The following is a 17,093-nucleotide window of genomic DNA, read 5'->3' on the forward strand; positions in this document are numbered from 1 at the left end:
TTGAACAAGTTAGATTCGAACCCTCTGGGTGAGGAGCACTCAGAGTCACCGATTCGTCGTAGACTTAAACTTCCAAAACCTCTCTGTGCATTTCGGTCTGAACGATTCATCCATTTCGATCACACCAAGTTCATTGAGTTGATCTAGGTTTTATATCTCGGTGCAACCAATTAGAACTTTCGGTCACACTGAGTTGCAGTAACCTGATGACCCACAAGTATAGGGGATCGCAACAGTTTTCGAGGGTAGAGTATTCAACCCAAATTTATTGATTCGACACAAGGGGAGCCAAAGAATATTCTCAAGTATTAGCAGTTGAGCTGTCAATTCAACCACACCTAGATAACTTAATATCTGCGGAAAAGTATTTAGTAGCAAAGTAGTATGGAAGTAACGGTAACAGTGGCAAAAGTAACAGAAGCAGTTTGTAGTAATTGTAATCAGTGCCAACGGTAAAGTAACTAAACAAAGAACAATATGTGAAAAGCTCATAGGCATTGGATCAGTGATGGATAATTATGTCGGATGCGATTCCTCATGTAATAGTTATAACATAGGGTGACACAGAACTAGCTCCAGTTCATCCATGTAATGTAGGCATGTATTCCGAATATAGTCATACGTGCATAAGGAAAAGAACTTGCATGACATCTTTTGTCCTACCCTCCCATGGTAGCGGGGTCCTATTGGAAACTAAGGGATATTAAGGCCTCCTTTTAATAGAGTACTGGACCAAAGCATTAACACTTAGTGAATACATGAACTCCTCAAACTACGGTCATCACCGGTAAGTATCTAGATTATTTTCACTTCGGGGTTAACGGATCATAACACATAATAGGTGACTATAGACTTGCAAGATAGGATCAAGAACTCACATATATTCATGAAAACATAATAGGTTCAGACCTGAAATCATGGCACTCGGGCCCTAGTGACAAGCATTAAGCATACACTACTAGGGAAAACATTATACAGAGAACTTTAGCAGTAGCGATTGTTAAAAAAGCTCGCTACTGCTAGATAGCAGTAGTGCGTGCCAAATAAGCGCACTGCAGATGCATATATAGCAGTAGCGCGTCTCTCTGAAAACTCGCTACTACTAAAATTTCGACCACTAAGCCGATGGGCTACACATAGTAGTAGCGATCTTTCAGAAACCGCGCTGCCGCTAATATTCTTATAGTAGCGCGTTTACGTGTAGAGCGCTACTGCTAACGAAAATAAAATAAAATGAAAAACAAATAGAAAAGTAAACGAAAATGAAAGAAATAGAAATAGGAGAAAGGAAAAATATAAAATTTAAAGAAAAATAAACGAAAAAGGGAAAAGGGGATGAAGGAATAGCAGTAGCGCGTTTGCGGAAGCGCGCTATAGCTAACTTAGCTATAGCGCGTTTTCCCTAACGCACTACCATTATTTTTGACTATCCCAAAAAAGGTTTCCCCCGACCACCACTTCTCCCCCAAATCCCTCGCCCCAACTCTTCGCCTTGTCTCCCCCACTTTGCCGTTGCCCCCACTTTGTCGCCGTCTCCTGCCGACGTCGATGTCGCGCTCATCCTCACCGCCTCCACCCGAGGCCTCCCAGCCTCACCGCTGCCGCCTCCCGGACTGCCCTCGACATCACCGTCGCCGCCCTCGACCCCTCCGCCGCCTCCCTCGACCTCGCCGCCCCCGAGCCCGCCAAGGAGCACCGCCTCTCGATCCTGAGCCCGCCCTCGCCGCCCTTACCTCCATTGCCGAGCACCTCCCCGCCACCGTCTCTCCCCTCTCTGTAAGCCCCCCTCCCCTCCCCCACCCCCTTTCTCTTAGCTTTCTCTTCCTCTGCCATGTTAATTAGCAGTAGTAGTAGATGTTAATTAGTTCTAGGGTTCATACATAATGATTTTTAGTAGTAGTAGTAGATGTTAATTAGTAGTAGTGATGGTACTAGTTAACTAAGGCAATATGGTTAATAGTAAATGTTTTTTAGTTAGGGTAATAATAGATGTTAAGTAGTAGATAATGTTGACGTTAATTAGTTTAGTAGGGTTTAGTTTTTAAATTGAGTTTGTTTAACTAGATGTTAATTAGGACAGTATGGAATTTAGTTTAGAGTAAAGTAATTTAGTTCAGTAGTTAACTAAATATAATCTATATTTGGTTTTTGAATTGAGTTTGAGAGAGCATGAGATTTGTGTAGACTTTCTTGTAGTGTCAAACGCTAGGACATGCAAATGTGAAGTGGTCAGGATATATGCAAATTCCTCAATTGTGTTTGCACATGCATGTTTCGATTGTGCCCAAGTGGCTTTTTGTTGTTTCCAAGGAATGAAGCCGAGTGGCCTATGTTTTGCCGGAATGTTGATTCATTTCCGTTCCGGCAAATTTCAGGTTCTCGATTTGTCCACTTTTTAGCAAAGGTCATGCCGAAATTTTCCGTGAATTTCGGCATGACTTGTGCTACAAACTAGGACATATCGAGTGCCCGGGATTTGCCGCACCGGGAAGGAGTCAACATTCCTGCAAAACAATAGGCCTTTTTATGTCATTATTCATTTTGTAAGGTCTAGGATTAATTGACTAGATTTCATTGTAGGAAACATGTCTAGCAACGACGAAGGACAGGGTTCTGGTGATTGCGACGACGTCTACCGGGCGGCACACGAATTTTTGAGCCTTGCCGATGATCCACCGATGTTGTTGCTGGGCCCACCGGTGGCATCGGGGACTGAGACTGACACGCAGACCGGTGCTGAGACTGAGACCAGCGCTGAGACTCATACCGGCATCGAGACCGGCGCTGCGACTGAGACCGGTGCTGCCTCGGGGAGCGGAGCCGGTGTAGAACCGAAAGCAAAGAGGCAACAACTTCCTAACAAACTCAGGACTACTAGACTGGTGGTCACGAAGGTGGACGATGGCAATTTTGAGCCAAAAGCGCCCGAGAAAGTGTGCACGTGCTACGGCAATCAAATAGGCTACATCGTACAGACAACCACCACCATCAACGATGAGAAACTACAGAAGATAGATAATATGAGGCCCTCCCTCCTAAATAAGTTTCACCAGATATTCTTGTTCCCGGGCCGGAATGAAAAGGATTATAAAGATCCAGATAAGGACCCAACAATGAAGAAGATAAACAAACACGCCATGACCAAGCTTAGCGACGCGTTGGCTGCCTGGAAAACAAGGGTGAAAGCAAGGATCATCGACAAGAAGGAACCCTACTCCAAGATTGTAGAGGATAATCCGACAATCACGGAATAGCAGTTTCAAATATTCAAGGCGACTTGCGAGGCCGAAGCTGCCCAAAAAAATTCTAAGTGCATGAAGGGGCTTCAAGAGAGGAACATTGGGAGCCACCACCTCAAAAGCCGTTGTTACGGCGGGAAGAATTCCAAATGGTCCAAGGAGGACACGGAAGCCGCGAGTCTGGGCATCCCAGACTCATTGGCGGAGTTCACCGTCCCGCAGGAGCGTGACGTCCTCAGGGCCCGGCACCGTTGGGACCCACTAAAGAAGGTTTACGAGACAAATGCGGTCACGAGGAGTTCATTAGACTGCTGGTAATTTTAGTTTCTGACCAATTTGACTACAAATGTTAGTCATATTTGTAAACGATCCTTGTGCCTTTTGCAGAGAGAGAAGCACAGGATTGCGACCGAAAACGACTCGCTGTCTGAGGCATTGGCGAGGCCCAAGTGCGACACTCCATTCAACCGGGCATTGAACATATTGAAATGACTCCCGGTGGAGACTCGACCGTCGTATGGACACGTGCACGGTGTTGGAGATGGCGCCACATGGAAGAAGTACTACCGTGAGACCACAGAGGAGAGAAAGGAAAGAGGGAGGTTAACTGAAGAAAACATCGACAAGAAGGTTGAGATTGCGGTTGAGAAGAAATCATCTCAGACAGTTGCAATGGCGGTAGCTGCCGCAAAACAGGTGGTTGTAGATATGTCTACTTCCTTGGTTCCGGCCGTTTTCAATTAGACCAGGCAAAATCCAGAGAAAAAAATGCAGCGGACTTTCCCCTTGCTGACTTCTTGGGGAGCAGCTCGACTAGCATTGCACCAGCACCTGCTCCCGCACCGGCTCCAGCACCAGACGTGCGCGGCGGTGCTTAGTCTTTGGCTAAGCTTGACGCCCTCACGGTATGTGTCACACCGGCCCCCTTCAATAAATGTGTAATCTCCCGTTTTCGTTGCCTTTCGGATGTCTCACGTTGCAGACTTTTCTTTGTAGGACGACAAAACCCCGTGCACCATATTGTACACCATCGGCGACCAGAAGGTGGACGTGGGGAAGGCGACGATAATGGAGCTGAAGGAACCATTGTTCCACAGCCGGCCGATCCCCCCGAACATCTTCAAGGTTTCCGTGGCCAGTGTCAAACTGGGCTACGAGAATTTGCCTCCTCTGATACTAGTGGGGGATGACGACGAGACCCCACGACGGCTTGGTGATTTTTGCAATGGGTGGGTCCTGTTGTGGCCAAAGAGTCTGCTACGTCTGGAGGCGGCCGAGAGCACACCCACGAGCACGTAGCCTCAGCAAGGTATGAACATCAACACCCCACCTACCCAATTAGCGTTGGATGTCGACTTGGGTGATAGCGGATGGGGTAAGGAAGAGGCTCCATTGGTTGCTGATGATGTCACCATGGATGAGGATGAGGATGAGGATGATGATGGCACTCAACAATATGTCTATACTAGCGCCTACTCAGGGTTTGAGCATCATGAGTCGGTGCCTGAATTGCCGTCTCCGGAGGCTGAACGTATTATGGACGACCTTCCGGTAGTAAAGAAGTCTAGGAAGAGAGCGAGGAAAGGCAAAAAAGCTAATTCTATGATCCAGCCGCCTCAGCAGCCTCGACTTCAGGACCGTATAGATATCCCCGATGTGGATAAATGGCATATCCCCGGTCAACCAATCCTACCTGCAAGAGCGCTAGGGGCCAGATTCGGCGATCTAAGGAGACTTCATGATGATGTGCTACGGATAGAGAAAGGCCTCATTGCCTCGAAAGATCCAGGATACCCACTCTACGTGGTTAACGTTCCGTGGAAATTGTCGTACGACGACTACTTCCCCGCGGATAAGTTCTTCCTTCATTCGATTACATATTCGACATGTTTCACGTGAAGAAGCTGGATTTTACGTTTGTCTGCCTTTATGCCTTGCACATGAACTACATCATCGGGGTTGAGCAGATACCTTATATCTGTGTCGCTGACCCATACTACATGCATGAGGGCTTCTTGGGAGTCTGCACAAAGCACCATGAATATGCGAGGGAATACATCGTCAGTGTCATGCTCGCCAATAAGGACAAGGAGGCGATTCTCGTGCCTTATCATCCCGTGTAAGTCATCCGCGCGGATATCCTTCCTTCGATTTCAATCATTCATTTGCACGGTGGAGGCTAATTAATTTGAGGTGTACTTATTTTGTGCAGCGGAGGGCACGCCGTCCTCATCATCCTCTACCCCCTATACTCCCACGCTCTTTACTTGGACTCGTCGAAGAACATTCACAAAAAGGATTACACCCACATCAAGGATGTTCTCGACAGTGATATGTTTTACTACCTAGCACTGGGTGGAGAGGTCCAGGACAAGAAGAGAAGGGGCGGCAGGCTCGCTTTCAGCCATAAGACCAACATCTGCTGCATCCAGCAACTGAGTGATTCTCTTAATGATGGATTCTATGTCCTACACCACATGCTGGAGTACAGACGAGATCACCAGAACCTTTGCATGTCACCTATATCCGGCGATGCCCATATTCCGCAATGGGCAAAGAACGTAGGAGATATCAAGGATCATCGACTTCGAGCTGAGTTCTATCACATCCAGCGTGAACTTGCCCAAATCATCATAAAGGAGGTCGTCGGAAAAACAGGGATGTTCTACGAAGAAGGACAAATGTCGCGGGAAGATGTCCGAACATGGGTTGCCTCTCAGCGTCTCCGACATGAAGCCTTTCACTAAGCTCGGGGACTATCTCCCTGACATCGATGGATGGCACGACATGTTGGAGTGATTGTTGATATATGATAATGTGTCCGTTTAGTCCATATTTCTGTATGACAAAACTTATAGGTTATTGTCATCAATCACCAAAAAGGGGGAGATTGTAAGTGCATCTAGTGCCCCTTAGTGATTTTGGTGTATTGAAGACTTATAGGTTAAGTGACTGATGCGTTTGTGAGTGTACACAGGTCTATAAGTCTATGAGGAGTTTGATATTTACAGAGAAAGTCGACCCCTAAATTGAAGTTCTTCGTCTGAAGACTTTGGATATTTGCAGACTTTCTGAAGACTTTGAAAGTGAAGAAATTGGTGTGACCATGAAGACTTGGTATTCATCCAAGGAATATGAAGCGCGAAGACTTTTGTTTTCATAGTTTCATTTTCTCTTTCTTGAGTCATAGGAAACACCATACTGTTAAAGGGGGTCGAGGAAATACTAAGGAAAAATTTCCATGTGATGCTCAACTCAAAATCCTACACCTACCAATCCCTTCGAGTGAAGCCATTGGAAATCTCATACTGCTTAGTCATATTCTTCAGTGATAGAGACGAAGTTCTTCTGGTCTCTGAGGAATTTGTTCTGACTGAGGAGTTAGGAATTCACCAGTGTGAATTGCCTACACAGTGAGGAACATGATAGCCCTGAGGATTTTGATAGTCAAAATTCCGACCATTGCTGTGCTACGCGCCAGCTGTCCCAAAATATCCACCCACCTAACGGTCATATCAGACAAGGGCATTTATGTCTTACCATGTCGGGCTGATCCCTAGGCTATAAATAGCCGCCCCCCTCAACCACTAGTTGGTTGGCTGCTCCGAGAGAAACTGACACTTGTCATTTGAGAGCAACCCATCCTCTGAGGACTTTGAGTGAAAATCATCAAGTGGGGAAATCCCAAACCCAAAGCTACAAAACCCAAGTGATTGAGCATTACTGAAGAGATTGATCCTGCATGGATCTGACGGTTGTTTCCGTTGAAGACTGTGCTTCGTCCAGATGGTTAGGCGTCAAGGTCTAGAGCATCCAAGAGGAATAGTGGATCGCCGAGTGACCAAGTTTGTGAAGGTTCGGAATTCACCTGAAGACTTACCTCGAGTGATTGGGCGAGGTCTGTGTGACCTTAGCTCAAGGAGAATACGGTGAGGATTGTGTGTCCGGGACTGGGTGTCCTCGAGTTTAAATACTCAGCCACTCCAGCCAGATGTACAATTGAGACAATAGTTGGAACTGGTCTACCAAATCATTATCTTCACCGAGCTAACTAGTTCTATCTCCTCAACTCTTTCATTTCCTCATGTATGTTGTTGTGTGCCTGTTCATATCTGTTTGAAGACTTTGACTGAAGACTTTCTCAATTTCCTCAGTTCTATTTCTTCAGTCTGATTGTCTTGTTTCTTGTGTTATCCTGTGTTTACGCTTTCTGTACTCTGTGCTTGTCTTCATTTCATCATGATGACTCTGCTTGTGTTCTGTTATGTTCCTTTCTGAGTACTTATTCCGCTGCAAGTAGTTCTTCATTTAGGAATTTCCTCACCAGAAAATTCCTCAGTGAAGAATTCACAAAAATCACCTATTCACCCCCCTCTAGTCGATATAACGCACTTTCAATTGGTATCAGAGCAAGGTACTCCCTTGTTCTATGTGATTTTGGTTTAACCGCCTAGAGTTTTAGTTATGTTGACCGCAGGTATGATCAAGGTCTCTGTTGGGTGTCCTACCTTCAATGGAGCGGACTACCCCTACTAGAAGAACAAGATGCGAATGCATCTTGAGGCAATTGACAACGATCTCTGGTATGTTGTGGAAAATGGTGTTCCCTTAGTCACACCTTCCCTGAATGCTACTGATGTGAAGAGATTCAAGCAACTCAACGTGACTCTCGTGTTGACGTTCTTCGCAATCTCTTCAACCGCTTCAAAAGACTCGACAATGAAAATGTTCAGCAAACCTTCGATCGCCTCACTGATATCTCAAATGAGCTCCAAGCGCTTGGCACCACTGACATCACCGACCATGAGGTGGTGAAGAAATTGTTGAGATTGCTCGATTCTTCATTTGACACTCTGGCACTGATGATTCAAGAGCGTGGTGATTACAAGTCACTTGATCCTACTGATATCCTCGAGAGACTAAATACTCATGAGTTCCAGCTTGCTGAGAAGAGAGATCTCTATGGTCTGAGCTATGGCAAACCACGTGCTCTCAAGGCCAATGCAGTCTCTGAGTCTGAGGAAGAAGACTCTACCAGCAGCCTAGGTGATCCTGAAGAACTGAGCCAGGAACTAGCATTGCTCGTGAAGAAATTTCAGAAGTTCTCAAGACGTGGTCTCTTTGGAAAATCCTCAAGGAGCAATGATTCCTCATCTAGTGACTACAAGAAAAGGCTGTGCCACAAATTCAAGAAGCCTGGTCACTACATTCAAGATTGTCCTCGGTGGGACAACGAATTGAAGAAGAATAAATACAAGGATTACAGTTTTGATGATGCCAAAAAGAAGAAGAAATCTTCAAAGTCTTCACCATCAAAATCCTCAAAGTCTTCATCTCACAAGAAGAGCAGCTCCAAGAAGGCTCGGACATTCATTGGCAAGGAAATGGACTCTGAGGCTGAATCTGAGGATCATGAGGAAGAGGAGGCATCTTAGGAGTCTGAGTCTGGTGTGGCAAGCTTGTCTCTTGCTACCGCGTTTGTCAGCAAGTCTATCTTCAACTCTGAAGAAAATGGCAACACCAACAATGCTAATGAAGGCAATGATGACTATACTCCCACCTATTGCTTCATGGCAAAGGGTGCCAAGGTAACTAAATACGCCTCCTCTGACTCTAGTGAGGATGAATCTGATGATAATCTCAAGCCCAGCTACTCTAAACATGCTAAAATTGCTGTGAAACAACAAAAGGCTATTGAAAAGCTTCAAAACATGTTAGACAAAAGTGATGATATGTTGGGTGAAGAAATGGATTGCACAAAAACCTTAACTGATAATCTTCAAAGACTTCAGTCTAAGTTTGACAATCTTCAAAGTCATCATAACACTCTCTTATCTGATCACGAGAAGCTTTCTTATGAGTTTATTCAAAGAAAGCAAGATCTTGAGACCCTGTGCGAGTGAGTTATGAAGATCTTCAGAAGGAGCGTGATTCATTACTTGCTCAAGAAATCGGCGCTACCCAGGAAGAATTGTTCCTCCATGTCTGGAGTGCATTGAACATGAAACTGCTAATTCTTCGCCTGAATGTTCAAATGCTTCTAATGCTACGAATTCTTCTTATATCTCTGCTGTCACTAATTCCTCATCTGAGGACAATGCAAGTATCACTGATGATGCAGGGCTGAAGGATTTGTACATGATAGGCATGTACAAAAGCCTCAAAGGGCATCAGACTCTTTGTGATGTGCTCAAAAAGCAGATCCTCAATAGAAACCCTAGGAAAGAGGGTATTGCCTTTGAGAGGAAACTCAATGCTGATGGAACATATTGGAAGCTTGAGCAGTACCCCAAAACCTCATGGGTTGCTGCAAAGGGACCTCCAGTTGATCCATCCAACTTATCTGGCTTCACATGTGAATCTCCTCATTCTTCTAATGAGTCATTTGACTCTAACTATAAACTGTTCAAAAATCAGAATGGTGAAGTATTTGCTAGATATGTTGGGACTAACTGCAGGAACGGTTCTCCTATGAAGAAGATCTGGGTTCCCAAAAGTTGCCTTGAAAATCTTTAGGTGAATGTCCTCATGACACCACCTGTGAAGAAAAGGAACTCCAGATCCAATTCCTCATATGAACCAAATTCTTCATATGGATCCAAGTCCTCATACAGACCAAATTCCTCACGTGGATCAAGTTCCTCAAAAGGATCAAAGTCCTCATATGATCATCATCGTGCTAACCCTTCTGTTTCGCACGATAGAGCTAAGGGCTATGAATGTGTGCATTATTCTTCAAATCATTATGTCCATAAGCCCTCGAGGAATTTCTCTGCTTATTCATATGCTTACTCTAACCCCTCTTATGTGAAATGAAGTGGACTGGCGTCCATGCCACCTTTCTCATATGGTGCTCGCAGAGTGATGAATTCTTTGACACCCCTCCAGATGTGGGTGGTGAAGAAAAAGAACTAATCTCTTATGCAGGATCAGGTCTCCAGTCGTGCTTAAAACGACTGAAGAATTTGCTGGAGACCTGAACAGTGCCTGATAGGACGCAGGCTAATCATGATGAAATGAACCTTCATTTCGCACGTGCTCATACTGAATTATCTGTGCTATTTCTTGATGAAATTGAATTGATGATACTGATACCATATTCTTCACTGATGAAGTATATGAGTTTGTAAGCTACACTAATTCATCTGTAGGATGATCAACCCAAAGCAAATGAGTGGGTCCTCGATAGTGGATGTACAAATCACATGACTGGTGACAAGAATCTATTGATGGATGCTCCCTTATCACCGTCACATCTGAATCACATCATCTTTGCTGACAAAGGCAAAAGTCAGGTATTGGGTCTAGGTAAGGTTGCGATCTCAATGGATCGACACATGGACAAAGTCATGCTTGTCGAGTCCTTAGGATACAACCTCATGTCTGTCTCAATGCTTTGTGATCTTGATATGGTTGTTGTATTTGGAAGATATCGTTGTGTTGTGATCATGGAAGCTGACCATTCCAAAGTCTTCGAAGGCTTTAGGAGAGGAGATCTGTATATTGTTGATTTCTCTACAGGACCACAGCATGTCGTGTGCTTACTTGCGAAAGCTTTAGAAGGCTGGCTATGGCATCGACGACTTGTTCATGCTGGCATGAGGAATCTGCACACGCTTGCGAAGAAGAAGCATGTCATTGGCATTGAAAATGTCAAATTCCTCAAGGATCACTTATGCGGAGCTTGTGAAGCTGGAAAGATGACAAAGGCCAAGCATCCAACGAAGACTATCATGACTACCACTCGACCATTTGAATTTCTTCACATGGATCTCTTCGGTCCTAATCATTATTCTGCTATGACGAATGATGCATCTCTATATGGCTTTGTTATTGTTGATGATTATTCTCGTTACACATGGGTACATATTGTTACTTATGAACATGAAGTGCAGGAAGTCTTCCAACGATTTTCCTCGAGGGCTTCGACCAACTTTGGTGTGAAGATCAAACACATCAGAAGTGACAATGGGACTGAGTTCAAGAATTCCGGTCTTGATGGCTATCTGGATGAACTTGGTATTACTCACGAGTTATCTGCTCCTTATACTCCTCAGCAGAATGGCGTCATGGAGCGCAAGAAGAGAACCCTCGCTGAAATGGCTCGCACTATGCTTGATGAATACAAGACACCTCGTCGGTTCTGGATTGATGCAATTGATACTGCTTGCCACATCATCAATAGAGAATATCTTCATAAATTCTTCAAGAAGACTGCCTATGAACTCCTGACTGACAAGAAACCCAATGTAAGTTACTTCAAAGTCTTCGGTGCTAAATGTTGGATTAGAGATCCTCATCACAATTCTAAGTTTGCACCGAAAGCACATGAGGGTTTCATGCTTGCTTACGGAAAGGACTCCCACACCTACAAAGTCTTCAACAACGTTCTTCACTAGGTTATTGAAACTGTAGATGTGCGGTTCGATGAAACTAATGGTTCGCAAAGAGAGCACCTACCTTCTGTGATAGATGAACCAGCACCTGAGGACTCTATCAAGTTCAAAGCCACTGAGGATGTCATTCCTACTGAAGAATCTGCTGAAGAATTCATTCCAGAATGTGATGAACGTCGAACTGGCGTACCTGAAGAAAATGGTGCTGAGGAAAATGCTCCTGAAGAAAATGCGGATCAAATTCCTCGAAGACAACCCGCTCATCCTCGTATTGCAAATGAAGTGCACCAGGTCCTCTCACACGCTCAAAAGCTTCACACTTATCTAACTTTTGTGGGCATTTCGCTTTTGTCTCTATCACAGAGCTCACTAAGGTAGATGAAGCATTTCTAGAGCCTGAGTGGATTCAAGCTATGCAAGAAGAACTACATCAATTCGAGCTCAACAACGTCTGGGAACTGGTCAAACGTCCAGATCCTCGCAAGCACAACATTATTGGCACAAAGTGGATCTACCGCAACAAGCAAGATTAAAATGGCCTTGTGGTGAGGAATAAGGCATGATTTGTAGCTCAAGGCTACACACATGTTGAAGGAATTGACTTCGATGAAACTTTTGCACCTGTTGCTAGACTTGAGGCTATTCGCATATTACTTGCTTATGCTAACCATCATGACATTATCTTACAACAAATGGATGTGAAAAGTGCATTCCTCAATGGTAAGATTGAGGAAGAAGTATATGTTGCTCAACCCCCAGGTTTTGAAGACCCAAAGAATCCTGATAAAGTCTTCAAGCTCAATAAGGCCATGTATGGCCTCAAGCAAGCCCCTAAGGCGTGGTATCATACCTTGAAGGAATTCTTCGTGGAGAATGGCTTCAAACCCGGTTCACTCGACCCTACTCTTTTGACTAAGTCTTATGATGGTGAATTGTTTGTGTGCCAGATATATGTTGATGATATCATTTTCGGCTGTACTGACCAACGATATAGTGATGAATTTGCCCATATGATGAGTGAAGAATATCAAATGTCTATGCTGGGAGAGTTGAAATTCTTCTTAGGTCTTCAAATTCGTCAACAGCGCAATGAAATATTCATATCTCAGGAGAAATACCTCAAGGACGTATTGAGGAAATTCGGCATGCAAGATTGAAAAGGGGTCAAAATTCCAATGCCCACAATGGCCATCTATGCACTGATGAAAATGGTAAAGACTTCGATCAAAAGGTATACCGCTCCATGATTGGCTCTTTATTGTACCTATGTGCATCTAGGCCGGATATTATGCTTAGTGTTTGCATGTGTGCCCGATTTCAAGCTACACCGAAGGAATCACACCAGAAGGCCGTGAAACATATTCTTCGATACTTAGCTCACACACCAACACTTGGATTATGGTATCCCAAGGGCTCCACTTTTGATCTCATTGGGTATTCAGCCTCTGACTATGCTGGCGACCGCGTGGACCGCAAGTCAACATCTGGTACATGTCATTTCCTCGGACAATCTTTGGTTTGTTGGTCCTTGAAGAAACAGAACTGTGTATCTCTCTCCACTGCAGAAGCTGAGTACATTGCTGCTGGATCATGCTGTGCTCAACTACTATGGATGTAGCAAACACTCAAGGAATATGGCATCAACGTGAAGAATGTGCCTCTCTAATGCGACAATGAGAGTGCCATCAAGATTGCTCATAACCCAGTTCAGCACTCGAAGACAAAGCACATCCAGATTCGTCATCACTTTCTTCGTGATCATGTGTTGAAGGGCGATATCTCCATCGACCATGCTAGCACTGAAGATCAGCTGGTCAATATCTTCACTAAGCCCTTGGATGAGAAGAGATTTAGCAAGTTGCGGTGTGAGCTAGATATCCTAGAATCTTCGAATGTTCTCTGAAATGGACACACATCCTAACACTTATGCTGACTTGATGACTTAGATGCGCAACACACGAAGTAACGTTTTTCTTCAATCAATGAAGACTAACCCTCTAAGTGTGAAGAAATTAATGAAGAAATTGACTCTCAGAGCCCTACGACAATTGTACGCGGTGTCTGAAGCCAACTTTCTTATACGGTAGGTTACACCACCACAAAAGTTGAAAATCTTCAATTTGAGTTTTTCCTCAGTTTTTGAAATTCCTCAGTATTACAAATTTTTCAACTTACAATGTCTTCACTATTTCCTTCATTTATCTTAATTTGAATATATACATATATAAGTTTTATGCCCTCTACAGCATTCACTTATTGCTAATTCTTCAAGTTGACTGTTTCCGCGAAGTGAATGTGATCGAACCCTTCCCCCTCTATGCTAAACTCAATCTAATCTTTTCAGAAATTCTTCATATGCGTTCTGATTTGAAACTCGTTCAAAATCTTCACTGTGTCCTTGACAGCTGAAGAAATTCCGAATGGTAATTTAAAACTTATCTTATCTGAATTTTCGGCTTTGCCGCTCAAACCATTCCGCTTCTCATGACAAATACTTATCTATTCACCCACGATCTTACACGATCGCCACCTCACAGTACATGGGTGACACATGTCATGTGAATGAGAAGGGCCAGGGGCACCACTACTAGGGAAAAGCCTAGCAGCAGCGCGGGTTTTGGGCCTATCAGTAGCGCTGGCAGGAGCGCTACTGATAAGGCGCTACAGCTAATGCTTAGCAATAGCGCGTCTTTTCCCACGCTACTGCTAAATTGACTTAGTAGCAGCGCTTCAACAGAACATCGCTACTGGTAACTAGTAGTAGCGCTTCTCCTTACCCGCGCTACTACTATTTTTTAGTATTTTATTCCTTTTCTTTTTCTTTTCATGTTGTATTCATACACCTTTACACAAGTTTTCATACAACAGGAATTTAGAGATTGTTTTTACATCATAATGAGTTATTACATCATGGGGTGAAAGAACCGTGGACTAGTTTCAAGTGGATGTCCATCCACTTGAAACTAATCCGCGGTTCTTTCACCCAATGATATAATATCATCATCATCATCATCATCATATCATTAACAACTTAGCATCATAATACATCATTGTCATATAACACCTCCTCAATATCATTGTTTTCATCATTGACATCACATAACACCTCCTCAAGATCATCATTATCAACTCTAACACATTACCTCATAGGACCTACTACATTTTCTAAGGTAAAATAACAAAAAACAAGATAGCGCCTGACTCTCCATTATGGAGAACGGAGATTAGCCTATCTCCAATTCTTGCCTTTTGCTGAAGGTTACTTCCAAGAACCTCCTTGCGAATGTCCATACATTTCTTCCATACTCTGATGATCATGTGTTCACGGGTTTTAGAAATCCGATATGCACAGGTGAGCTCCATATATTTACCTGGCAGTATGTTCAGAACTGAGAGGCGACCATGCAGAGACATCAGATGAGGCACACAATCCATCGGGAGTTTTTGTTGAAAAACATAATAATAACTTCGTAGTTAGCAGTGATGTACTAGTTTTAGAAGTATGCAAAAGATGCACGGATGTCGTAATAGTAAAAAATCTTACCAGGGTATCTCCAGAGAAGTTATCGTTGTTCAACACATGCACTAGTGGCACGTATTCACCATAATTTGGAGGAGTTCGATAATAGTCATTGTAATTCTCAAGAAGAGTACAAAATGCGATCAGATGATTTTTCTCCTTATACGTTAATTGGGTGCCTTCGGTGTAGTGGGTTTTATCTACCATCTTCCGCACAGTCTTTGAAGAATCAAAATAAGCTGTCAATGGAAATAAGCTATCAACTATTTTTAAATAAACAATATAAATTAGTTAATAACTATGTTTGAGAAACTCACATAGCGGTACAATCGGAAGCGTATCAACAAGGACCCAAATGTCCATATTGTCTTCCTTGCTGTCAGGATCACCAAGATCCATGGTGACAATCATACCCTCATAAAAACCATACATTTTGCAAAGTGCTTCCCAATTTTGGCAACCAAAATGGGTTACGCTCTGAGCATTGCACAGATTTACTTCAAAATCCATATCATGATGGGTCCTTAGGTGTATTTTCTTTGTTTCGAAATTTTCATGGTCTTCAAAACCCATCCTCTCCAAGACATAGCGTCTTGCATGGCATGGGATAAGCTATTCGAATTGTAAAATATGAAAATTAGACGTTGAAATAGTTGAAGTCATGCTTAATGGAGAAAAAACACTTGTCGTTGTTGCATACCGTTTCACAATCGAAGGTCTCCTCGAGCTTAGTGCTGAAGCGCCGATCTTCGTCCAGCCGAACGAACCTGTCGCATGTACCTCGATCATCGTGGCACCAGCTACACTCCCCCGGGAGACTGTCGTCATCCGAGTACGGCATTTCCTACAATCGTAATTCAAAGATTTAACTTGTACATATTCTAGCACAAGTCATGCCAGAATTCACGACAAAATCCGGCATGACCTTTGCTAAAAAAGGACATATCGAGCGCCTGAAATTTGCTGGAACAGAAATTAATCAACACTCCGGCAAAACATAGGCCACTCGGAGATGTAAACTGAACATGAACGGCCACTTGGGCAACCACATATCCTATTTGAGCAACAACACAAGATATACAAGGATATTTGGCTGGTCTCACCTTGATGTCGGAGGGGGTCGGTGACTGGGACGACGGTGGGGATGTCGGAGGGGGTCGGTGACGGGGACGACGGAGGTCACCTGAAACCATATAAGTTATCACTAACAACAAACATGACATGTTCAACTAGTTTTATTAATTCAACTAGTTCTTACTAAATATAAACTTACTATAAATAGAAAAAAAATTAGTTCTTTCTAAAAATAAAGCAGTTCAACTAGTTATATTAATTATCTTACTAAAAATAGATTAGTTCTGTTAATTCAACTAGTTCAACTAGTTTATTAATTTACTTACTAAACTAGTTCAACTACAACTAAAGTAGTTCAACTACCACTACTACTACTAAAAATCTAGTACTAACTAAGCAACATCTAGTACTAGCTAACCCTAAATTAACATCTACTACTACTAAATCTAGTACTAACTACTGGCAGGGGGTGGGGGGCGACGGAGAGGTAGCTAGGGGCGGCGAGGTCGAGGGCGGTGGGAGGAGGGCTGCCGGCGGAGGAGGGAGGAGGGGCGGCCGCAGGCGGAGGGAGGAGGGCGGCGGTGGAGGAGGGAGGGGCGGCCGCAGGAGGAGGGAGGATGTGCGAGGAGGATGGAGGAGGGACGGAAGGAGGGGAGTACATCGGCGGCGGACGGACGAAGGCGGCGGCGGCGGCGACGCACGACGATGGTTTACACGGGCGAGAGTGAGAGTGTGAGTGAGAGGGCCGGTCGTGCACGTGGGGATAAGGTAGGGATAGTTGTAGCGCGTTTGCCGAGAAGTGCTACAGCTAACCTGAATAGCAGTAGCGCTCTATAGTAAAGTGCGCTACTGCTATAGCTAGCG

The sequence above is a fragment of the Triticum aestivum genome, chromosome 2B (assembly GCF_018294505.1).
Source record: "Triticum aestivum cultivar Chinese Spring chromosome 2B, IWGSC CS RefSeq v2.1, whole genome shotgun sequence".
Lineage (NCBI taxonomy): Eukaryota > Viridiplantae > Streptophyta > Magnoliopsida > Poales > Poaceae > Triticum > Triticum aestivum.